Consider the following 25,940-nt stretch of genomic DNA (forward strand, 5'->3'; position numbering starts at 1 on the left):
TCACATGAAATCTGGAAAGAAGCTTTCTGAGAAACTGTTGAGTGTTCTGTTAATTCATCTCACAGAGTTACATCTGTATTTCGTGGATCTCTTTGCTAGACTTATTTCTGTGGAATCTGAGAACAGTTATTTCGGATCCCTTTGAAGACTATAGGGCTAAAGGAAATAATCTCTGATAACAAAGAGAAAGAAGCATTCTGAGAAACTTCTTTGTGTTCTGTGAAATCATCTCACAGAGTTACAGCTTTCCCCTCAAGAAGCCTTTCGCTAAGACAGTTCTTGTGGAATTGGCAAAGTGATATTTGGAAGCCCATAGAGGGCTATGGTGAAAAAGGAAATATCCTCAGATGAAATCTGGAAGGAAGCTTTCTGAGAAACTGCTGAGTGTTCTGTTAATACATCTCACAGAGTTACATCTGTATGTCGTGGATCTCTTTGCTAGCCTTATTTCTGTGGAATCTGAGAACAGATATTTCGGATCCCTTTGAAGACTATAGGGCCAAAGGAAATATCCTCCGATAACAAAGAGAAGGAAGCTTTCTGAGAAACTTCTTTGTGTTCTGTGAAATCATCTCACAGAGTTACAGCTATCCCCTCAAGAAGCCTTTCGCTAAGACAGTTTTCGTGGAATTGGCAAAGTGATATTTGGAAGCCCTTAGAGGGCTATGGTGAAAAAGGAAATATCCTCACATGAAATCTGGAAAGAAGCTTTCTGAGAAACTGCTGAGTGTTCTGTTAATTCATCTCACAGAGTTACATCTGTATTTCGTGGATCTCTTTGCTAGACTTATTTCTGTGGAATCTGAGAACAGATATTTCGGATCCCATTGAAGACTATAGGGCCAAAGGAAATAACCTCCGATAACAAAGAGAAAGAAGCTTTCTGAGAAACTTCTTTGTGTTCTGTGAAATCATCTCACAGAGTTACAGCTTTCCCCTCAAGAAGCCTTTCGCTAAGACAGTTCTTGTGGAATTGGCAAAGTGATATTTGGAAGCCCATAGAGGGCTATGGTGAAAAAGGAAATATCCTCAGATGAAATCTGGAAGGAAGCTTTCTGAGAAACTGCTGAGTGTTCTGTTAATTCATCTCACAGAGTTACATCTGTATTTCGTGGATCTCTTTGCTAGGTTTATTTCTGTGGAATCTGAGAACAGATATTTCGGATCCCTTTGAAGACTATAGGGCCAAAGGAAATATCCTCCGATAACAAAGAGAAAGAAGCTTTCTGAGAAACTTCTTTGTGTTCTGTGAAATCATCTCACAGAGTTACAGCTTTCCCCTCAAGAAGCCTTTCGCTAAGACAGTTTTCGTGGAATTGGCAAAGTGATATTTGGAAGCCCATAGAGGGCTATGGTGAAAAAGGAAATATCCTCACATGAAATCTGGAAAGAAGCTTTCTGAGAAACTGCTGAGTGTTCTGTTAATTCATCTCACAGAGTTACATCTGTATTTCGTGGATCTCTTTGCTAGACTTATTTCTGTGGAATCTGAGAACAGATATTTCGGATCCCATTGAAGACTATAGGGCCAAAGGAAATATCCTCCGATAACAAAGAGAAAGAAGCTTTCTGAGAAACTTCTTTGTGTTCTGTGAAATCATCTCACAGAGTTACAGCTTTCCCCTCAAGAAGCCTTTCGCTAAGACAGTTTTCGTGGAATTGGCAAGGTGATATTTGGAAGCCCATAGAGGGCTATGGTGAAAAAGGAAATATCCTCAGATGAAATCTGGAAGGAAGCTTTCTGAGAAACTGCTGAGTGTTCTGTTAATTCATCTCACAGAGTTACATCTGTATTTCGTGGATCTCTTTGCTAGCCTTATTTCTCTGGAATGTGAGAACAGATATTTCGGATCCCATTGAAGACTATAGGGCCAAAGGAAATAATCTCCGATAACAAAGAAAAGAAGCTTTCAGAGAAACTTCTTTGTGTTCTCTGAAATCATCTCACAGAGTTACAGCTTTCCCCTCAAGAAGCCTTTCGCTAAGACAGTTCTTGTGGAATTGGCAAAGTGATATTTGGAAGCCCTTAGAAGTCTATGGTGAAAAAGGAAATATCCTCAGATGAAATCTGGAAAGAAGCTTTCTGAGAAACTGCTGAGTGTTCTGTTAATTCATCTCACAGAGTTACATCTGTATTTCGTGGATCTCTTTGATAGCCTTATTTCTGTGGAATCTGAGAACAGATATTTCGGATCCCTTTGAAGACTATAGGGCCAAAGGAAATATCCTCAGATAACAAAGAGAAAGAAGCTTTCTGAGAAACTTCTTTGTGTTCTGTGAAATCATCTCACAGAGTTACAGCTTTCCCCTCAAGAAGCCTTTCGCTAAGACAGTTCTTGTGGAATTGGCAAAGTGATATTTGGAAGCCCATAGAAGGCTATGGTGAAAAAGGAAATATCCTCAGATGAAATCTGGAAAGAAGCTTTCTGAGAAACTGCTTAGTGTTCTGTTAATTCATCTCACAGAGTTACATCTGTATTTCGTGGATCTCTTTGCTAGACTTATTTCTGTGGAATCTGAGAACAGTTATTTCGGATCCCTTTGAAGACTATAGGGCTAAAGGAAATAATCTCTGATAACAAAGAGAAAGAAGCATTCTGAGAAACTTCTTTGTGTTCTGTGAAATCATCTCACAGAGTTACAGCTTTCCCCTCAAGAAGCCTTTCGCTAAGACAGTTCTTGTGGAATTGGCAAAGTGATATTTGGAAGCCCATAGAGGTCTATGGTGAAAAAGGAAATATCCTCAGATGAAATCTGGAAAGAAGCTTTCTGAGAAACTGGTGAGTGTTCTGTTAATTCATCTCACAGAGTTACATCTGTATTTCGTGGATCTCTTTGCTAGCCTTATTTCTGTGGAATCTGAGAACAGATATTTCGGATCCCTTTGAAGACTATAGGGCCAAAGGAAATATCCTCAGATAACAAAGAGAAAGAAGCTTTCTGAGAAACTTCTTTGTGTTCTGTGAAACCATCTCACAGAGTTACAGCTTTCCCCTCAAGAAGCCTTTCGCTAAGACAGTTCTTGTGGAATTGGCAAAGTGATATTTGGAAGCCCATAGAGGGCTATGGTGAAAAAGGAAATATCCTCAGATGAAATCTGGAAAGAAGCTTTCTGAGAAACTGCTGAGTGTTCTGTTAATTCATCTCACAGAGTTATATCTGTATGTCGTGGATCTCTTTGCTAGCCTTATTTCTCTGGAATCTGAGAACAGATATTTCGGATCCCTTTGAAGACTATAGGGCCAAAGGAAATATCCTCCGATAACAAAGAGAAAGAAGCTTTCTGAGAAACTTCTTTGTGTTCTGTGAAATCATCTCACAGAGTTACAGCTTTCCCCTCAAGAAGCCTTTCGCTAAGACAGTTTTTGTGGAATTGGCAAAGTGATATTTTGAAGCCCTTAGAGGGCTATGGTTTAAAAGGAAATATCCTCAGATGAAATCTGGAAAGAAGCTTTCTGAGAAACTGCTGAGTGTTCTGTTAATTCATCTCACAGAGTTATATCTGTATTTCGTGGATCTCTTTGCTAGACTTATTTCTGTGGAATCTGAGAACAGTTATTTCGGATCCCTTTGAAGACTATAGGGCTAAAGGAAATAATCTCTGATAACAAAGAGAAAGAAGCATTCTGAGAAACTTCTTTGTGTTCTGTGAAATCATCTCACAGAGTTACAGCTTTCCCCTCAAGAAGCCTTTCGCTAAGACAGTTCTTGTGGAATTGGCAAAGTGATATTTGGAAGCCCATAGAGGGCTATGGTGAAAAAGGAAATATCCTCAGATGAAATCTGGAAGGAAGCTTTCTGAGAAACTGCTGAGTGTTCTGTTAATTCATCTCACAGAGTTACATCTGTATGTCGTGGATCTTTTTGCTAGCCTTATTTCTGTGGAATCTGAGAACAGATAATTCGGATCCCATTGAAGAATATAGGGCCAAAGGAAATATCCTCCGAAAACAAAGAGAAAGAAGCTTTCTGAGAAACTTCTTTGTGTTCTGTAAAATCATCTCACAGAGTTACAGCTTTCCCCTCAAGAAGCCTTTCGCTAAGACAGTTTTCGTGGAATTGGCAAAGTGATATTTGTAAGCCCATAGAGGGCTATGGTGAAAAAGGAAATATCCTCAGATGAAATCTGGAAGGAAGCTTTCTGAGAAACTGCTGAGTGTTCTGTTAATACATCTCACAGAGTTACATCTGTATGTCGTGGATCTCTTTGCTAGCCTTATTTCTGTGGAATCTGAGAACAGATATTTCGGATCCCTTTGAAGACTCTAGGGCCAAAGGAAATATCCTCCGATAACAAAGAGAAAGAAGCTTTCTGAGAAACTTCTTTGTGTTCTGTGAAATCATCTCACAGAGTTACACCTTTCCCCTCAAGAAGCCTTTCGCTAAGACAGTTCTTGTGGAATTGGCAAAGTGATATTTGGAAGCCCTTAGAGGGCTATGCTGAAAAAGGAAATATCCTCAGATGAAATCTGGAAAGAAGCTTTCTGTGAAACTGCTGAGTGTTCTGTTAATTCATCTCACAGAGTTACATCGGTATTTCGTGGATCTCTTTGCTAGACTTATTTCTGTGGAATCTGAGAACAGATATTTCGGATCCCTTTGAAGACTATAGGGCCAAAGGAATTATCCTCCGATAACAAAGAGAAAGAAGCTTTCTGAGAAACTTCTTTGTGTTCTGTGAAACCATCTCACAGAGTTACAGCTTTCCCCTCAAGAAGCCTTTCGCTAAGACAGTTCTTGTGGAATTGGCAAAGTGATATTTGGAAGCCCATAGAGGGCTATGGTGAAAAAGGAAATATCCTCAGATGAAATCTGGAAAGAAGCTTTCTGAGAAACTGCTTAGTGTTCTGTTAATTCATCTCACAGAGTTACATCTGTATTTCGTGGATCTCTTTGCTAGCCTTATTTCTCTGGAATGTGAGAACAGATATTTCGGATCCCATTGAAGACTATAGGGCCAAAGGAAATATCCTCCGATAACAAAGAGAAAGAAGCTTTCTGAGAAACTTCTTTGTGTTCTGTGAAATCATCTCACAGAGTTACAGCTTTCCCCTAAAGAAGCCTTTCGCTAAGACAGTTCTTGTGGAATTGGCAAAGTGATATTTGGAAGCCCTTAGAGGGCTATGCTGAAAAAGGAAATATCCTCAGATGAAATCTGGAAAGAAGCTTTCTGTGAAACTGCTTAGTGTTCTGTTAATTCATCTCACAGAGTTACATCTGTATTTCGTGGATCTCTTTGCTAGGCTTATTTCTGTGGAATCTGAGAACAGATATTTCGGATCCCATTGAAGACTATAGGGCCAAAGAAAATATCCTCCGATAACAAAGAGAAAGAAGCTTTCTGAGAAACTTCTTTGTGTTCTGTGAAATCATCTCACTGAGTTACAGCTTTCCCCTCAAGAAGCCTTTCGCTAAGACAGTTCTTGTGGAATTGGCAAAGTGATATTTGGAAGCCCATAGAGGGCTATGGTGAAAAAGGAAATATCCTCAGATGAAATCTGGAAAGAAGCTTTCTGAGAAACTGCTTAGTGTTCTGTTAATTCATCTCACAGAGTTACATCTGTATTTCGTGGATCTCTTTGCTAGCCTTATTTCTGTGGAAACTGAGAACAGATATTTCGGATCCCATTGAAGACTATAGGGCCAAAGGAAATAATCACCGATAACAAAGAAAAGAAGCTTTCTGAGAAACTTCTTTGTGTTCTCTGAAATCATCTCACAGAGTTAAGCTTTCCCCTCAAGAAGCCTTTCGCTAAGACAGTTCTTGTGGAATTGGCAAAGTGATATTTGGAAGCCCTTAGAAGTCTATGGTGAAAAAGGAAATATCCTCAGATGAAATCTGGAAAGAAGCTTTCTGAGAAACTGCTGAGTGTTCTGTTAATTCATCTCACAGAGTTACATCTGTATTTCGTGGATCTCTTTGCTAGCCTTATTTCTGTGGAATCTGAGAACAGATATTTCGGATCCCTTTGAAGACTATAGGGCCAAAGGAAATATCCTCCGATAACAAAGAGAAAGAAGCTTTCTGAGAAACTTCTTTGTGTTCTGTGAAATCATCTCACAGAGTTACAGCTTTCCCCTCAAGAAGCCTTTCGCTAAGACAGTTCTTGTGGAATTGGCAAAGTGATATTTGGAAGCCCATAGAGGGCTATGGTGAAAAAGGAAATATCCTCAGATGAAATCTGGAAAGAAGCTTTCTGAGAAACTGCTGAGTGTTCTGTTAATTCATCTCACAGAGTTACATCTGTATTTCGTGGATCTCTTTGCTAGACTTATTTCTGTGGAATCTGAGAACAGTTATTTCGGATCCCTTTGAAGACTATAGGGCTAAAGGAAATAATCTCTGATAACAAAGAGAAAGAAGCATTCTGAGAAACTTCTTTGTGTTCTGTGAAATCATCTCACAGAGTTACAGCTTTCCCCTCAAGAAGCCTTTCGCTAAGACAGTTCTTGTGGAATTGGCAAAGTGATATTTGGAAGCCCATAGAGGGCTATGGTGAAAAAGGAAATATCCTCAGATGAAATCTGGAAGGAAGCTTTCTGAGAAACTGCTGAGTGTTCTGTTAATTCATCTCACAGAGTTACATCTGTATGTCGTGGATCTTTTTGCTAGCCTTATTTCTGTGGAATCTGAGAACAGATAATTCGGATCCCATTGAAGACTATAGGGCCAAAGGAAATATCCTCCGATAACAAAGAGAAAGAAGCTTTCTGAGAAACTTCTTTGTGTTCTGTAAAATCATCTCACAGAGTTACAGCTTTCTCCTCAAGAAGCCTTTCGCTAAGACAGTTTTCGTGGAATTGGCAAAGTGATATTTGGAAGCCCATAGAGGGCTATGGTGAAAAAGGAAATATCCTCACATGAAATCTGGAAAGAAGCTTTCTGAGAAACTGCTGAGTGTTCTGTTAATTCATCTCACAGAGTTACATCTGTATTTCGTGTATCTCTTTGCTAGACTTATTTCTGTGGAAACTGAGAACAGATATTTCGGATCCCATTGAACACTATAGGGCCAAAGGAAATAACCTCCGATAACAAAGAGAAAGAAGCTTTCTGAGAAACTTCTTTGTGTTCTGTGAAATCATCTCACAGAGTTACAGCTTTCCCCTCAAGAAGCCTTTCGCTAAGACAGTTCTTGTGGAATTGGCAAAGTGATATTTGGAAGCCCATAGAGGGCTATGGTGAAAAAGGAAATATCCTCAGATGAAATCTGGAAGGAAGCTTTCTGAGAAACTGCTGAGTGTTCTGTTAATACATCTCACAGAGTTACATCTGTATGTCGTGGATCTCTTTGCTAGCCTTATTTCTGTGGAATCTGAGAACAGATATTTCGGATCCCTTTGAAGACTATAGGGCCAAAGGAAATATCCTCCGATAACAAAGAGAAAGAAGCTTTCTGAGAAACTTCTTTGTGTTCTGTGAAATCATCTCACAGAGTTACAGCTTTCCCCTCAAGAAGCCTTTCGCTAAGACAGTTTTCGTGGAATTGGCAAAGTGATATTTAGAAGCCCATAGAGGGCTATGGTGAAAAAGGAAATATCCTCACATGAAATCTGGAAAGAAGCTTTCTGAGAAACTGCTGAGTGTTCTGTTAATTCATCTCACAGAGTTACATCTGTATTTCGTGGATCTCTTTGCTAGACTTATTTCTGTGGAATCTGAGAACAGTTATTTCGGATCCCTTTGAAGACTATAGGGCTAAAGGAAATAATCTCTGATAACAAAGAGAAAGAAGCATTCTGAGAAACTTCTTTGTGTTCTGTGAAATCATCTCACAGAGTTACAGCTTTCCCCTCAAGAAGCCTTTCGCTAAGACAGTTCTTGTGGAATTGGCAAAGTGATATTTGGAAGCCCATAGAGGGCTATGGTGAAAAAGGAAATATCCTCAGATGAAATCTGGAAGGAAGCTTTCTGAGAAACTGCTGAGTGTTCTGTTAATTCATCTCACAGAGGTACATCTGTATGTCGTGGATCTTTTTGCTAGCCTTATTTCTGTGGAATCTGAGAACAGATAATTCGGATCCCATTGAAGAATATAGGGCCAAAGGAAATATCCTCCGATAACAAAGAGAAAGAAGCTTTCTGAGAAACTTCTTTGTGTTCTGTAAAATCATCTCACAGAGTTACAGCTTTCCCCTCAAGAAGCCTTTCGCTAAGACAGTTTTCGTGGAATTGGCAAAGTGATATTTGGAAGCCCATAGAGGGCTATGGTGAAAAAGGAAATATCCTCACATGAAATCTGGAAAGAAGCTTTCTGAGAAACTGCTGAGTGTTCTGTTAATTCATCTCACAGAGTTACATCTGTATTTCGTGTATCTCTTTGCTAGACTTATTTCTGTGGAAACTGAGAACAGATATTTCGGATCCCATTGAAGACTATAGGGCCAAAGGAAATAACCTCCGATAACAAAGAGAAAGAAGCTTTCTGAGAAACTTCTTTGTGTTCTGTGAAATCATCTCACAGAGTTACAGCTTTCCCCTCAAGAAGCCTTTCGCTAAGACAGTTCTTGTGGAATTGGCAAAGTGATATTTGGAAGCCCATAGAGGGCTATGGTGAAAAAGGAAATATCCTCAGATGAAATCTGGAAGGAAGCTTTCTGAGAAACTGCTGAGTGTTCTGTTAATACATCTCACAGAGTTACATCTGTATGTCGTGGATCTCTTTGCTAGCCTTATTTCTGTGGAATCTGAGAACAGATATTTCGGATCACTTTGAAGACTATAGGGCCAAAGGAAATATCCTCCGATAACAAAGAGAAAGAAGCTTTCTGAGAAACTTCTTTGTGTTCTGTGAAATCATCTCACAGAGTTACAGCTTTCCCCTCAAGAAGCCTTTCGCTAAGACAGTTTTCGTGGAATTGGCAAAGTGATATTTGGAAGCCCATAGAGGGCTACGGTGAAAAAGGAAATATCCTCACATGAAATCTGGAAAGAAGCTTTCTGAGAAACTGCTGAGTGTTCTGTTAATTCATCTCACAGAGTTACATCTGTATTTCGTGGATCTCTTTGCTAGACTTATTTCTGTGGAATCTGAGAACAGATATTTCGGATCCCATTGAAGACTATAGGGCCATAGGAAATAACCTCCGATAACAAAGAGAAAGAAGCTTTCTGAGAAACTTCTTTGTGTTCTGTGAAATCATCTCACAGAGTTACAGCTTTCCCCTCAAGAAGCCTTTCGCTAAGACAGTTCTTGTGGAATTGGCAAAGTGATATTTGGAAGCCCATAGAGGGCTATGGTGAAAAAGGAAATATCCTCAGATGAAATCTGGAAGGAGGCTTTCTGAGAAACTGCTGAGTGTTCTGTTAATTCATCTCACAGAGTTACATCTGTATTTCGTGGATCTCTTTGCTAGCCTTATTTCTGTGGAATCTGAGAACAGATATTTCGGATCCCTTTGAAGACTATAGGGCCAAAGGAAATATCCTCCGATAACAAAGAGAAAGAAGCTTTCTGAGAAACTTCTTTGTGTTCTGTGAAATCATCTCACAGAGTTACAGCTTTCCCCTCAAGAAGCCTTTCGCTAAGACAGTTTTCGTGGAATTGGCCAAGTGATATTTGGAAGCCCATAGAGGGCTATGGTGAAAAAGGAAATATCCTCAGATGAAATCTGGAAGGAAGCTTTCTGAGAAACTGCTGAGTGTTCTGTTAATTCATCTCACAGAGTTACATCTGTATTTCGTGGATCTCTTTGCTAGCCTTATTTCTGTGGAATCTGAGAACAGATATTTCGGATCCCATTGAAGACTATAGGGCCAAAGGAAATATCCTCCGATAACAAAGAGAAAGAAGCTTTCTGAGAAACTTCTTTGTGTTCTGTGAAATCATCTCACAGAGTTACAGCTTTCCCCTAAAGAAGCCTTTCGCTAAGACAGTTCTTGTGGAATTGGCAAAGTGATATTTGGAAGCCCTTAGAGGGCTATGCTGAAAAAGGAAATATCCTCAGATGAAATCTGGAAAGAAGCTTTCTGTGAAACTGCTTAGTGTTCTGTTAATTCATCTCACAGAGTTACATCTGTATTTCGTGGATCTCTTTGCTAGCCTTATTTCTGTGGAATCTGAGAACAGATATTTCGGATCCCTTTGAAGACTATAGGGCCAAAGGAAATATCCTCCGATAACAAAGAGAAAGAAGCTTTCTGAGAAACTTCTTTGTGTTCTGTGAAATCATCTCACTGAGTTACAGCTTTCCCCTCAAGAAGCCTTTCGCTAAGACAGTTCTTGTGGAATTGGCAAAGTGATATTTGGAAGCCCATGGAGGGCTATGGTGAAAAAGGAAATATCCTCAGATGAAATCTGGAAAGAAGCTTTCTGAGAAACTGCTTAGTGTTCTGTTAATTCATCTCACAGAGTTACATCTGTATTTCGTGGATCTCTTTGCTAGCCTTATTTCTGTGGAAACTGAGAACAGATATTTCGGATCCCATTGAAGACTATAGGGCCAAAGGAAATAATCTCCGATAACAAAGAAAAGAAGCTTTCTGAGAAACTTCTTTCTGTTCTCTGAAATCATCTCACAGAGTTACAGCTTTCCCCTCAAGAAGCCTTTCACTAAGACAGTTCTTGTGGAATTGGCAAAGTGGTATTTGGAAGCCCTTAGAGGTCTATGGTGAAAAAGGAAATATCCTCAGATGAAATCTGGAAAGAAGCTTTCTGAGAAACTGCTGAGTGTTCTGTTAATTCATCTCACAGAGTTACATCTGTATTTCGTGGATCTCTTTGCTAGCCTTATTTCTGTGGAATCTGAGAACAGATATTTCGGATCCCTTTGAAGACTATAGGGCCAAAGGAAATATCCTCAGATAACAAAGAGAAAGAAGCTTTCTGAGAAACTTCTTTGTGTTCTGTGAAATCATCTCACAGAGTTACAGCTTTCCCCTCAAGAAGCCTTTCGCTAAGACAGTTCTTGTGGAATTTGCAAAGTGATATTTGGAAGCCCATAGAGGGCTATGGTGAAAAAGGAAATATCCTCAGATGAAATCTGGAAGGAAGCTTTCTGAGAAACTGCTGAGTGTTCTGTTAATTCATCTCACAGAGGTACATCTGTATGTCGTGGATCTTTTTGCTAGCCTTATTTCTGTGGAATCTGAGAACAGATAATTCGTATCCCATTGAAGACTATAGGGCCAAAGGAAATATCCTCAGATAACAAAGAGAAAGAAGCTTTCTGAGAAACTTCTTTGTGTTCTGTAAAATCATCTCACAGAGTTACAGCTTTCCCCTCAAGAAGCCTTTCGCTAAGACAGTTTTCGTGGAATTGGCAAAGTGATATTTGGAAGCCCATAGAGGGCTATGGTGAAAAAGGAAATATCCTCACATGAAATCTGGAAAGAAGCTTTCTGAGAAACTGCTGAGTGTTCTGTTAATTCATCTCACAGAGTTACATCTGTATTTCGTGGATCTCTTTGCTAGACTTATTTCTGTGGAATCTGAGAACAGATATTTCGGATCCCATTGAAGACTATAGGGCCAAAGGAAATAAACTCCGATAACAAAGAGAAAGAAGCTTTCTGAGAAACTTCTTTGTGTTCTGTGAAATCATCTCACAGAGTTACAGCTTTCCCCTCAAGAAGCCTTTCGCTAAGACAGTTCTTGTGGAATTGGCAAAGTGATATTTGTAAGCCCATAGAGGGCTATGGTGAAAAACGAAATATCCTCAGATGAAATCTGGAAGGAAGATGTCTGAGAAACTGCTGAGTGTTCTGTTTATTCATCTCACAGAGTTACATCTGTATTTCGTGGATCTCTTTGCTAGCCTTATTTCTCTGGAATCTGAGAACAGATATTTCGGATCCCATTGAAGACTATAGGGCCAAAGGAAATATCCTCCGATAACAAAGAGAAAGAAGCTTTCTGAGAAACTTCTTTGTGTTCTGTGAAATCATCTCACAGAGTTACAGCTTTCCCCTAAAGAAGCCCTTCGCTAAGACAGTTCTTGTGGAATTGGCAAAGTGATATTTGGAAGCCCTTAGAGGGCTATGCTGAAAAAGGAAATATCCTCAGATGAAATCTGGAAAGAAGCTTTCTGAGAAACTGCTGAGTGTTCTGTTAATACATCTCACAGAGTTACATCTGTATGTCGTGGATCTCTTTGCTAGCCTTATTTCTGTGGAATCTGAGAACAGATATTTCGGATCCCTTTGAAGACTATAGGGCCAAAGGAAATATCCTCCGATAACAAAGAGAAAGAAGCTTTCTGAGAAACTTCTTTGTGTTCTGTGAAATCATCTCACAGAGTTACACCTTTCCCCTCAAGAAGCCTTTCGCTAAGACAGTTCTTGTGGAATTGGCAAAGTGATATTTGGAAGCCCTTAGAGGGCTATGCTGAAAAAGGAAATATCCTCAGATGAAATCTGGAAAGAAGCTTTCTGTGAAACTGCTGAGTGTTCTGTTAATTCATCTCACAGAGTTACATCGGTATTTCGTGGATCTCTTTGCTAGACTTATTTCTGTGGAATCTGAGAACAGATATTTCGGATCCCTTTGAAGACTATAGGGCCAAAGGAAATATCCTCCGATAACAAAGAGAAAGAAGCTTTCTGAGAAACTTCTTTGTGTTCTGTGAAACCATCTCACAGAGTTACAGCTTTCCCCTCAAGAAGCCTTTCGCTAAGACAGTTCTTGTGGAATTGGCAAAGTGATATTTGGAAGCCCATAGAGGGCTATGGTGAAAAAGGAAATATCCTCAGATGAAATCTGGAAAGAAGCTTTCTGAGAAACTGCTTAGTGTTCTGTTAATTCATCTCACAGAGTTACATCTGTATTTCGTGGATCTCTTTGCTAGGTTTATTTCTGTGGAATCTGAGAACAGATATTTCGGATCCCATTGAAGACTATAGGGCCAAAGGAAATATCCTCCGATAACAAAGAGAAAGAAGCTTTCTGAGAAACTTCTTTGTGTTCTGTGAAACCATCTCACAGAGTTACAGCTTTCCCCTCAAGAAGCCTTTCGCTAAGACAGTTCTTGTGGAATTGGCAAAGTGATATTTGGAAGCCCATAGAGGGCTATGGTGAAAAAGGAAATATCTTCAGATGAAATCTGGAAAGAAGCTTTCTGAGAAACTGCTTAGTGTTCTGTTAATTCATCTCACAGAGTTACATCGGTATTTCGTGGATCTCTTTGCTAGACTTATTTCTGTGGAATCTGAGAACAGATATTTCGGATCCCTTTGAAGACTATAGGGCCAAAGGAAATATCCTCCGATAACAAAGAGAAAGAAGCTTTCTGAGAAACTTCTTTGTGTTCTGTGAAACCATCTCACAGAGTTACAGCTTTCCCCTCAAGAAGCCTTTCGCTAAGACAGTTCTTGTGGAATTGGCAAAGTGATATTTGGAAGCCCATAGAGGGCTATGGTGAAAAAGGAAATATCCTCAGATGAAATCTGGAAAGAAGCTTTCTGAGAAACTGCTTAGTGTTCTGTTAATTCATCTCACAGAGTTACATCTGTATTTCGTGGATCTCTTTGCTAGCCTTATTTCTGTGGAAACTGAGAACAGATATTTCGGATCCCATTGAAGACTATAGGGCCAAAGGAAATAATCTCCGATAACAAAGACAAGGAAGCTTTCTGAGAAACTTCTTTGTGTTCTGTGAAATCATCTCACAGAGTTACAGCTTTCCCCTCAAGAAGCCTTTCGCTAAGACAGTTCTTGTGGAATTGGCAAAGTGATATTTGGAAGCCCATAGAGGGCTATGGTGAAAAAGGAAATATCCTCAGATGAAATCTGGAAGGAAGCTTTCTGAGATACTGCTGAGTGTTCTGTTAATTCATCTCACAGAGTTACATCTGTATGTCGTGGGTCTCTTTGCTAGCCTTATTTCTGTGGAATCTGAGAACAGATATTTCGGATCCCATTGAAGACTATAGGGCCAAAGGAAATATCCTCCGATAACAAAGAGAAAGAAGCTTTCTGAGAAACTTCTTTGTGTTCTGTGAAATCATCTCACAGAGTTACAGCTTTCCCCTCAAGAAGCCTTTCGCTAAGACAGTTCTTGTGGAATTGGCAAAGTGATATTTGGAAGCCCATAGAGGGCTATGGTGAAAAAGGAAATATCCTCAGATGAAATCTGGAAGGAAGCTTTCTGAGAAACTGCTGAGTGTTCTGTTAATTCATCTCACAGAGTTACATCTGTATGTCGTGGATCTCTTTGCTAGCCTTATTTCTGTGGAATCTGAGAACAGATACTTCGGATCCCATTGAAGACTATAGGGCCAAAGGAAATATCCTCCGATAACAAAGAGAAAGAAGCTTTCTGAGAAACTTCTTTGTGTTCTGTGAAATCATCTCACAGAGTTACAGCTTTCCCCTCAAGAAGCCTTTCGCTAAGACAGTTCTTGTGGAATTGGCAAAGTGATATTTGGAAGCCCATAGAGGGCTATGATGAAAAAGGAAATATCCTCAGATGAAATCTAGAATGAAGCTTTCTGTGAAACTGCTTAGTGTTCTGTTAATTCATCTCACAGAGTTACATCTGTATTTCGTGGATCTCTTTGCTAGGTTTATTTCTGTGGAATCTGAGAACAGATATTTCGGATCCCTTTGAAGACTATAGGGCCAAAGGAAATATCCTCCGATAACAAAGAGAAAGAAGCTTTCTGAGAAACTTCTTTGTGTTCTGTGAAATCATCTCACAGAGTTACAGCTTTCCCCTCAAGAAGCCTTTCGCTAAGACAGTTTTCGTGGAATTGTCAAAGTGATATTTGGTAGCCCATAGAGGGCTATGGTGAAAAAGGAAATATCCTCACATGAAATCTGGAAAGAAGCTTTCTGAGAAACTGCTGAGTGTTCTGTTAATTCATCTCACAGAGTTACATCTGTATTTCGTGGATCTCTTTGCTAGACTTATTTCTGTGGAATCTGAGAACAGATATTTCGGATCCCATTGAAGATTATAGGGCCAAAGGAAATAACCTCCGATAACAAAGAGAAAGAAGCTTTCTGAGAAACTTCTTTGTGTTCTGTGAAATCATCTCACAGAGTTACAGCTTTCCCCCCAAAGAAGGCTTTCGCTAAGACAGTTCTTGTGGAATTGGCAAAGTGATATTTGGAAGCCCATAGAGGGCTATGGTGAAAAAGGAAATATCCTCAGATGAAATCTGGAAGGAAGCTTTCTGAGAAACTGCTGAGTGTTCTGTTAATTCATCTCACAGAGTTACATCTGTATGTCGTGGATCTCTTTGCTAGCCTTATTTCTGTGGAATCTGAGAACAGATATTTCGGATCCCTTTGAAGACTATAGGGCCAAAGGAAATATCCTCCGATAACAAAGAGAAAGAAGCTTTCTGAGAAACTTCCTTGTGTTCTGTGAAATCATCTCACAGAGTTACAGCTTTCCCCTCAAGAAGCCTTTCGCTAAGACAGTTCTTGTGGAATTGGCAAAGTGATATTTGGAAGCCCTTAGAGGGCTATGCTGAAAAAGGAAATATCATCAGATGAAATCTGGAAAGAAGCTTTCTGTGAAACTGCTGAGTGTTCTGTTAATTCATCTCACAGAGTTACATCGGTATTTCGTGGATCTCTTTGCTAGACTTATTTCTGTGGAATCTGAGAACAGATATTTCGGATCCCATTGAAGACTATAGGGCCAAAGGAAATATCCTCCGATAACAAAGAGAAAGAAGCTTTCTGAGAAACTTCTTTGTGTTCTGTGAAACCATCTCACAGAGTTACAGCTTTCCCCTCAAGAAGCCTTTCGCTAAGACAGTTCTTGTGGAATTGGCAAAGTGATATTTGGAAGCCCATAGAGGGCTATGGTGAAAAAGGAAATATCTTCAGATGAAATCTGGAAAGAAGCTTTCTGAGAAACTGCTTAGTGTTCTGTTAATTCATCTCACAGAGTTACATCGGTATTTCGTGGATCTCTTTGCTAGACTTATTTCTGTGGAATCTGAGAACAGATATTTCGGATCCCTTTGAAGACTATAGGGCCAAAGGAAATATCCTCCGATAACAAAGAGAAAGAAGCTTTCTGAGAAACTTCTTTGTGTTCTGTGAAACCATCTCACAGAGTTACAGCTTTCCCCTCAAGAAGCCTTTCGCTAAGACAGTTCTTGTGGAATTGGCAAAGTGATATTTGGAAGCCCATAGAGGGCTATGGTGAAAAAGGAAATATCCTCAGATGAAATCTCGAAAGAAGCTTTCTGAGAAACTGCTTAGTGTTCTGTTAATTCATCTCACAGAGTTACATCTGTATTTCGTGGATCTCTTTGCTAGCCTTATTTCTGTGGAAACTGAGAACAGATATTTCGGATCCCATTGAAGACTATAGGGCCAAAGGAAATAATCTCCGATAACAAAGCCAAAGAAGCTTTCTGAGAAACTTCTTTGTGTTCTGTGAAATCATCTCACAGAGTTACAGCTTTCCCCTCAAGAAGCCTTTCGCTAAGACAGTTCTTGTGGAATTGGCAAAGTGATATTTGGAGGCCCATAGAGGGCTATGGTGAAAAAGGAAATATCCTCAGATGAAATCTGGAAGGAAGCTTTCTGAGATACTGCTGAGTGTTCTGTTAATTCATCTCACAGAGTTACATCTGTATGTCGTGGGTCTCTTTGCTAGCCTTATTTCTGTGGAATCTGAGAACAGATATTTCGGATCCCATTGAAGACTATAGGGCCAAAGGAAATATCCTCCGATAACAAAGAGAAAGAAGCTTTCTGAGAAACTTCTTTGTGTTCTGTGAAATCATCTCACAGAGTTACAGCTTTCCCCTCAAGAAGCCTTTCGCTAAGACAGTTCTTGTGGAATTTGCAAAGTGATATTTGGAAGCCCATAGAGGGCTATGGTGAAAAAGGAAATATCCTCAGATGAAATCTGGAAGGAAGCTTTCTGAGAAACTGCTGAGTGTTCTGTTAATTCATCTCACAGAGTTACATCTGTATGTCGTGGATCTCTTTGCTAGCCTTATTTCTGTGGAATCTGAGAACAGATACTTCGGATCCCATTGAAGACTATAGGGCCAAAGGAAATATCCTCCGATAACAAAGAGAAAGAAGCTTTCTGAGAAACTTCTTTGTGTTCTGTGAAATCATCTCACAGAGTTACAGCTTTCCCCTCAAGAAGCCTTTCGCTAAGACAGTTTTCGTGGAATTGGCAAAGTGATATTTGGAAGCCCATAGAGGGCTATGGTGAAAAAGGAAATATCCTCACATGAAATCTGGAAAGAAGCTTTCTGAGAAACTGCTGAGTGTTCTGTTAATTCATCTCACAGAGTTACATCTGTATTTCGTGGATCTCTTTGCTAGACTTATTTCTGTGGAATCTGAGAACAGATATTTCGGATCCCATTGAAGATTATAGGGCCAAAGGAAATAACCTCCGATAACAAAGAGAAAGAAGCTTTCTGAGAAACTTCTTTGTGTTCTGTGAAATCATCTCACAGAGTTACAGCTTTCCCCTCAAGAAGCCTTTCGCTAAGACAGTTCTTGTGGAATTGGCAAAGTGATATTTGGAAGCCCATAGAGGGCTATGGTGAAAAAGGAAATATCCTCAGATGAAATCTGGAAGGAAGCTTTCTGAGAAACTGCTGAGTGTTCTGTTAATTCATCTCACAGAGTTACATCTGTATGTCGTGGATCTCTTTGCTAGCCTTATTTCTGTGGAATCTGAGAACAGATATTTCGGATCCCTTTGAAGACTATAGGGCCAAAGGAAATATCCTCCGATAACAAAGAGAAAGAAGCTTTCTGAGAAACTTCTTTGTGTTCTGTGAAATCATCTCACAGAGTTACAGCTTTCCCCTCAAGAAGCCTTTCGCTAAGACAGTTCTTGTGGAATTGGCAAAGTGATATTTGGAAGCCCTTAGAGGGCTATGCTGAAAAAGGAAATATCATCAGATGAAATCTGGAAAGAAGCTTTCTGTGAAACTGCTGAGTGTTCTGTTAATTCATCTCACAGAGTTACATCGGTATTTCGTGGATCTCTTTGCTAGACTTATTTCTGTGGAATCTGAGAACAGATATTTCGGATCCCTTTGAAGACTATAGGGCCAAAGGAAATATCCTCCGATAACAAAGAGAAAGAAGCTTTCTGAGAAACTTCTTTGTGTTCTGTGAAACCATCTCACAGAGTTACAGCTTTCCCCTCAAGAAGCCTTTCGCTAAGACAGTTCTTGTGGAATTGGCAAAGTGATAATTGGAAGCCCATAGAGGGCTATGGTGAAAAAGGAAATATCTTCAGATGAAATCTGGAAAGAAGCTTTCTGAGAAACTGCTTAGTGTTCTGTTAATTCATCTCACAGAGTTACATCTGTATTTCGTGGATCTCTTTGCTAGCCTTATTTCTGTGGAATCTGAGAACAGATATTTCGGATCCCATTGAAGACTATAGGGCCAAAGGAAATAATCTCCGATAACAAAGACAAAGAAGCTTTCTGAGAAACTTCTTTGTGTTCTGTGAAATCATCTCACAGAGTTACAGCTTTCCCCTCAAGAAGCCTTTCGCTAAGACAGTTCTTGTGGAATTGGCAAAGTGATATTTGGAAGCCCATAGAGGGCTATGGTGAAAAAGGAAATATCCTCAGATGAAATCTGGAAGGAAGCTTTCTGAGATACTGCTGAGTGTTCTGTTAATTCATCTCACAGAGTTACATCTGTATGTCGTGGGTCTCTTTGCTAGCCTTATTTCTGTGGAATCTGAGAACAGATATTTCGGATCCCATTGAAGACTATAGGGCCAAAGGAAATATCCTCCGATAACAAAGAGAAAGAAGCTTTCTGAGAAACTTCTTTGTGTTCTGTGAAATCATCTCACAGAGTTACAGCTTTCCCCTCAAGAAGCCTTTCGCTAAGACAGTTCTTGTGGAATTGGCAAAGTGATATTTGGAAGCCCATAGAGGGCTAAGGTGAAAAAGGAAATATCCTCAGATGAAATCTGGAAGGAAGCTTTCTGAGAAACTGCTGAGTGTTCTGTTAATTCATCTCACAGAGTTACATCTGTATGTCGTGGATCTCTTTGCTAGCCTTATTTCTCTGGAATCTGAGAACAGATATTTCGGATCCCATTGAAGACTATAGGGCCAAAGGAAATATCCTCCGATAACAAAGAGAAAGAAGCTTTCTGAGAAACTTCTTTGTGTTCTGTGAAATCATCTCACAGAGTTACAGCTTTCCCCTCAAGAAGCCTTTCGCTAAGACAGTTCTTGTGGAATTGGCAAAGTGATATTTGGAAGCCCATAGAGGGCTATGGTGAAAAAGGAAATATCCTCAGATGAAATCTGGAATGAAGCTTTCTGTGAAACTGCTTAGTGTTCTGTTAATTCATCTCACAGAGTTACATCTGTATTCGTGGATCTCTTTGCTAGGTTTATTTCTGTGGAATCTGAGAACAGATATTTCGGATCCCTTTGAAGACTATAGGGCCAAAGGAAATATCCTCCGATAACAAAGAGAAAGAAGCTTTCTGAGAAACTTCTTTGTGTTCTGTGAAATCATCTCACAGAGTTACAGCTTTCCCCTCAAGAAGCCTTTCGCTAAGACAGTTTTCGTGGAATTGGCAAGGTGATATTTGGAAGCCCATAGAGGGCTATGGTGAAAAAGGAAATATCCTCAGATGAAATCTGGAAGGAAGCTTTCTGAGAAACTGCTGAGTGTTCTGTTAATTCATCTCACAGAGTTACATCTGTATTTCGTGGATCTCTTTGCTAGCCTTATTTCTCTGGAATGTGAGAACAGATATTTCGGATCCCATTGAAGACTATAGGGCCAAAGGAAATATCCTCCGATAACAAAGAGAAAGAAGCTTTCTGAGAAACTTCTTTGTGTTCTGTGAAATCATCTCACAGAGTTACAGCTTTCCCCTAAAGAAGCCTTTCGCTAAGACAGTTCTTGTGGAATTGGCAAAGTGATATTTGGAAGCCCTTAGAGGGCTATGCTGAAAAAGGAAATATCCTCAGATGAAATCTGGAAAGAAGCTTTCTGTGAAACTGCTTAGTGTTCTGTTAATTCATCTCACAGTTACATCTGTATTTCGTGGATCTCTTTACTAGGCTTATTTCTGTGGAATCTGAGAACAGATATTTCGGATCCCATTGAAGACTATAGGGCCAAAGAAAATATCCTCCGATAACAAAGAGAAAGAAGCTTTCTGAGAAACTTCTTTGTGTTCTGTGAAATCATCTCACTGAGTTACAGCTTTCCCCTCAAGAAGCCTTTCGCTAAGACAGTTCTTGTGGAATTGGCAAAGTGATATTTGGAAGCCCATAGAGGGCTATGGTGAAAAAGGAAATATCCTCAGATGAAATCTGGAAAGAAGCTTTCTGAGAAACTGCTTAGTGTTCTGTTAATTCATCTCACAGAGTTACATCTGTATTTCGTGGATCTCTTTGCTAGCCTTACTTCTGTGGAAACTGAGAACAGATATTTCGGATCCCATTGAAGACTATAGGGCCAAAGGAAATAATCTCCGATAACAAAGAAAAGAAGCTTTCTGAGAAACTTCTTTGTGTTCTCTGAAATCATCTCACAGAGTTACAGCTTTCCCCTCAAGAAGCCTTTCGCTAAGACAGTTCTTGTGGAATTGGCAAAGTGATATTTGGAAGCCCTTAGAAGTCTATGGTGAAAAAGGAAATATCCTCAGATGAAATCTGGAAAGAAGCTTTCTGAGAAACTGCTGAGTGTTCTGTTAATTCATCTCACAGAGTTACATCTGTATTTCGTGGATCTCTTTGCTAGCCTTATTTCTGTGGAATCTGAGAACAGATATTTCGGATCCCTTTGAAGACTATAGGGCCAAAGGAAATATCCTCAGATAACAAAGAGAAAGAAGCTTTCTGAGAAACTTCTTTGTGTTCTGTGAAATCATCTCACAGAGTTACAGCTTTCCCCTCAAGAAGCCTTTCGCTAAGACAGTTCTTGTGGAATTGGCAAAGTGATATTTGGAAGCCCTTAGAGGGCTATGGTGAAAAAGGAAATATCCTCAGATGAAATCTGGAAAGAAGCTTTCTGAGAAACTGCTGAGTGTTCTGTTAATTCATCTCACAGAGTTATATCTGTATTTCGTGGATCTCTTTGCTAGCCTTATTTCTGTGGAATCTGAGAACAGTTATTTCGGATCCCTTTGAAGACTATAGGGCTAAAGGAAATAATCTCTGATAACAAAGAGAAAGAAGCATTCTGAGAAACTTCTTTGTGTTCTGTGAAATCATCTCACAGAGTTACAGCTTTCCCCTCAAGAAGCCTTTCGCTAAGACAGTTCTTGTGGAATTGGCAAAGTGATATTTGGAAGCCCATAGAGGGCTATGGTGAAAAAGGAAATATCCTCAGATGAAATCTGGAAGGAAGCTTTCTGAGAAACTGCTGAGTGTTCTGTTAATTCATCTCACAGAGGTACATCTGTATGTCGTGGATCTTTTTGCTAGCCTTATTTCTGTGGAATCTGAGAACAGATAATTCGGATCCCATTGAAGACTATAGGGCCAAAGGAAATATCCTCCGATAACAAAGAGAAAGAAGCTTTCTGAGAAACTTCTTTGTGTTCTGTGAAATCATCTCACAGAGTTACATCTTTCCCCTCAAGAAGCCTTTCGCTAAGACAGTTTTCGTGGAATTGGCAAAGTGATATTTGGAAGCCCATAGAGGGCTATGGTGAAAAAGGAAATATCCTCACATGAAATCTGGAAAGAAGCTTTCTGAGAAACTGCTGAGTGTTCTGTTAATTCATCTCACAGAGTTACATCTGTATTTCGTGTATCTCTTTGCTAGACTTATTTCTGTGGAAACTGAGAAGAGATATTTCGGATCCCATTGAACACTATAGGGCCAAAGGAAATAACCTCCGATAACAAAGAGAAAGAAGCTTTCTGAGAAACTTCTTTGTGTTCTGTGAAATCATCTCACAGAGTTACAGCTTTCCCCTCAAGAAGCCTTTCGCTAAGACAGTTCTTGTGGAATTGGCAAAGTGATATTTGGAAGCCCATAGAGGGCTATGGTGAAAAAGGAAATATCCTCAGATGAAATCTGGAAGGAAGGTTTCTGAGAAACTGCTGAGTGTTCTGTTAATACATCTCACAGAGTTACATCTGTATGTCGTGGATCTCTTTGCTAGCCTTATTTCTGTGGAATCTGAGAACAGATATTTCGGATCCCTTTGAAGACTATAGGGCCAAAGGAAATATCCTCCTATAACAAAGAGAAAGAAGCTTTCTGAGAAACTTCTTTGTGTTCTGTGAAATCATCTCACAGAGTTACAGCTTTCCCCTCAAGAAGCCTTTCGCTAAGACAGTTCTTGTGGAATTGGCAAAGTGATATTTGGAAGCCCATAGAGGGCTATGGTGAAAAAGGAAATATCCTCAGATGAAATCTGGAATGAAGCTTTCTGTGAAACTGCTTAGTGTTCTGTTAATTCATCTCACAGAGTTACATCTGTATTCGTGGATCTCTTTGCTAGGTTTATTTCTGTGGAATCTGAGAACAGATATTTCGGATCCCTTTGAAGACTATAGGGCCAAAGGAAATATCCTCCGATAACAAAGAGAAAGAAGCTTTCTGAGAAACTTCTTTGTGTTCTGTGAAATCATCTCACAGAGTTACAGCTTTCCCCTCAAGAAGCCTTTCGCTAAGACAGTTTTCGTGGAATTGGCAAGGTGATATTTGGAAGCCCATAGAGGGCTATGGTGAAAAAGGAAATATCCTCAGATGAAATCTGGAAGGAAGCTTTCTGAGAAACTGCTGAGTGTTCTGTTAATTCATCTCACAGAGTTACATCTGTATTTCGTGGATCTCTTTGCTAGCCTTATTTCTCTGGAATGTGAGAACAGATATTTCGGATCCCATTGAAGACTATAGGGCCAAAGGAAATATCCTCCGATAACAAAGAGAAAGAAGCTTTCTGAGAAACTTCTTTGTGTTCTGTGAAATCATCTCACAGAGTTACAGCTTTCCCCTAAAGAAGCCTTTCGCTAAGACAGTTCTTGTGGAATTGGCAAAGTGATATTTTGAAGCCCTTAGAGGGCTATGCTGAAAAAGGAAATATCCTCAGATGAAATCTGGAAAGAAGCTTTCTGTGAAACTGCTTAGTGTTCTGTTAATTCATCTCACAGAGTTACATCTGTATTTCGTGGATCTCTTTGCTAGGCTTATTTCTGTGGAATCTGAGAACAGATATTTCGGATCCCATTGAAGACTATAGGGCCAAAGAAAATATCCTCCGATAACAAAGAGAAAGAAGCTTTCTGAGAAACTTCTTTGTGTTCTGTGAAATCATCTCACTGAGTTACAGCTTTCCCCTCAAGAAGCCTTTCGCTAAGACAGTTCTTGTGGAATTGGCAAAGTGATATTTGGAAGCCCATAGAGGGCTATGGTGAAAAAGGAAATATCCTCAGATGAAATCTGGAAAGAAGCTTTCTGAGAAACTGCTTAGTGTTCTGTTAATTCATCTCACAGAGTTACATCTGTATTTCGTGGATCTCTTTGCTAGCCTTATTTCTGTGGAAACTGAGAACAGATATTTCGGATCCCATTGAAGACTATAGGGCCAAAGGAAATAATCTCCGATAACAAAGAAAAGAAGCTTTCTGAGAAACTTCTTTGTGTTCTCTGAAATCATCTCACAGAGTTACAGCTTTCCCCTCAAGAAGCCTTTCGCTAAGACAGTTCTTGTGGAATTGGCAAAGTGATATTTGGAAGCCCTTAGAAGTCTATGGTGAAAAAGGAAATATCCTCAGATGAAATCTGGAAAGAAGCTTTCTGAGAAACTGCTGAGTGTTCTGTTAATTCATCTCACAGAGTTACATCTGTATTTCGTGGATCTCTTTGCTAGCCTTATTTCTGTGGAATCTGAGAACAGATATTTCGGATCCCTTTGAAGACTATAGGGCCAAAGGAAATATCCTCAGATAACAAAGAGAAAGAAGCTTTCTGAGAAACTTCTTTGTGTTCTGTGAAATCATCTCACAGAGTTACAGCTTTCCCCTCAAGAAGCCTTTGGCTAAGACAGTTCTTGTGGAATTGGCAAAGTGATATTTGGAAGCCCATAGAGGGCTATGGTGAAAAAGGAAATATCCTCACATGAAATCTGGAAAGAAGCTTTCTGAGAAACTGCTGAGTGTTCTGTTAATTCATCTCACAGAGTTACATCTGTATGTCGTGGATCTCTTTGCTAGCCTTATTTCTCTGGAATGTGAGAACAGATATTTCGGATCCCATTGAAGACTATAGGGCCAAAGGAAATATCCTCCGTTAACAAAGAGAAAGAAGCTTTCTGAGAAACTTCTTTGTGTTCTGTGAAATCATCTCACAGAGTTACAGCTTTCCCCTCAAGAAGCCTTTCGCTAAGACAGTTTTTGTGGAATTGGCAAAGTGATATTTGGAAGCCCTTAGAGGGCTATGGTTTAAAAGGAAATATCCTCAGATGAAATCTGGAAAGAAGCTTTTTGAGAAACTGCTGAGTGTTCTGTTAATTCATCTCACAGAGTTACATCTGTATTTCGTGGATCTCTTTGCTAGACTTATTTCTGTGGAATCTGAGAACAGTTATTTCGGATCCCTTTGAAGACTATAGGGCTAAAGGAAATAATCTCTGATAACAAAGAGAAAGAAGCATTCTGAGAAACTTCTTTGTGTTCTGTGAAATCATCTCACAGAGTTACAGCTTTCCCCTCAAGAAGCCTTTCGCTAAGACAGTTCTTGTGGAATTGGCAAAGTGATATTTGGAAGCCCATAGAGGGCTATGGTGAAAAAGGAAATATCCTCAGATGAAATCTGGAAGGAAGCTTTCTGAGAAACTGCTGAGTGTTCTGTTAATTCATCTCACAGAGTTACATCTGTATGTCGTGGATCTTTTTGCTAGCCTTATTTCTGTGGAATCTGAGAACAGATAATTCGGATCCCATTGAAGACTATAGGGCCAAAGGAAATATCCTCCGATAACAAAGAGAAAGAAGCTTTCTGAGAAACTTCTTTGTGTTCTGTAAAATCATCTCACAGAGTTACAGATTTCCCCTCAAGAAGCCTTTCGCTAAGACAGTTTTCGTGGAATTGGCAAAGTGATATTTGGAAGCCCATAGAGGGCTATGGTGAAAAAGGAAATATCCTCACATGAAATCTGGAAAGAAGCTTTCTGAGAAACTGCTGAGTGTTCTGTTAATTCATCTCACAGAGTTACATCTGTATTTCGTGTATCTCTTTGCTAGACTTATTTCTGTGGAAACTGAGAACAGATATTTCGGATCCCATTGAACACTATAGGGCCAAAGGAAATAACCTCCGATAACAAAGAGAAAGAAGCTTTCTGAGAAACTTCTTTGTGTTCTGTGAAATCATCTCACAGAGTTACAGCTTTCCCCTCAAGAAGCCTTTCGCTAAGACAGTTCTTGTGGAATTGGCAAAGTGATATTTGGAAGCCCATAGAGGGCTATGGTGAAAAGGGAAATATCCTCAGATGAAATCTGGAAGGAAGCTTTCTGAGAAACTGCTGAGTGTTCTGTTAATACATCTCACAGAGTTACATCTGTATGTCGTGGATCTCTTTGCTAGCCTTATTTCTGTGGAATCTGAGAACAGATATTTCGGATCCCTTTGAAGACTATAGGGCCAAAGGAAATATCCTCCGATAACAAAGAGAAAGAAGCTTTCTGAGAAACTTCTTTGTGTTCTGTGAAATCATCTCACAGAGTTACAGCTTTCCCCTCAAGAAGCCTTTCGCTAAGACAGTTTTCGTGGAATTGGCAAAGTGATATTTGGAAGCCCATAGAGGGCTATGGTGAAAAAGGAAATATCTTCACATGAAATCTGGAAAGAAGCTTTCTGAGAAACTGCTGAGTGTTCTGTTAATTCATCTCACAGAGTTACATCTGTATTTCGTGGATCTCTTTGCTAGACTTATTTCTGTGGAATCTGAGAACAGTTATTTCGGATCCCTTTGAAGACTATAGGGCTAAAGGAAATAATCTCTGATAACAAAGAGAAAGAAGCATTCTGAGAAACTTCTTTGTGTTCTGTGAA

The sequence above is a fragment of the Macaca nemestrina genome, chromosome 20 (genome assembly GCF_043159975.1).
Source record: "Macaca nemestrina isolate mMacNem1 chromosome 20, mMacNem.hap1, whole genome shotgun sequence".
NCBI lineage: Eukaryota > Metazoa > Chordata > Mammalia > Primates > Cercopithecidae > Macaca > Macaca nemestrina.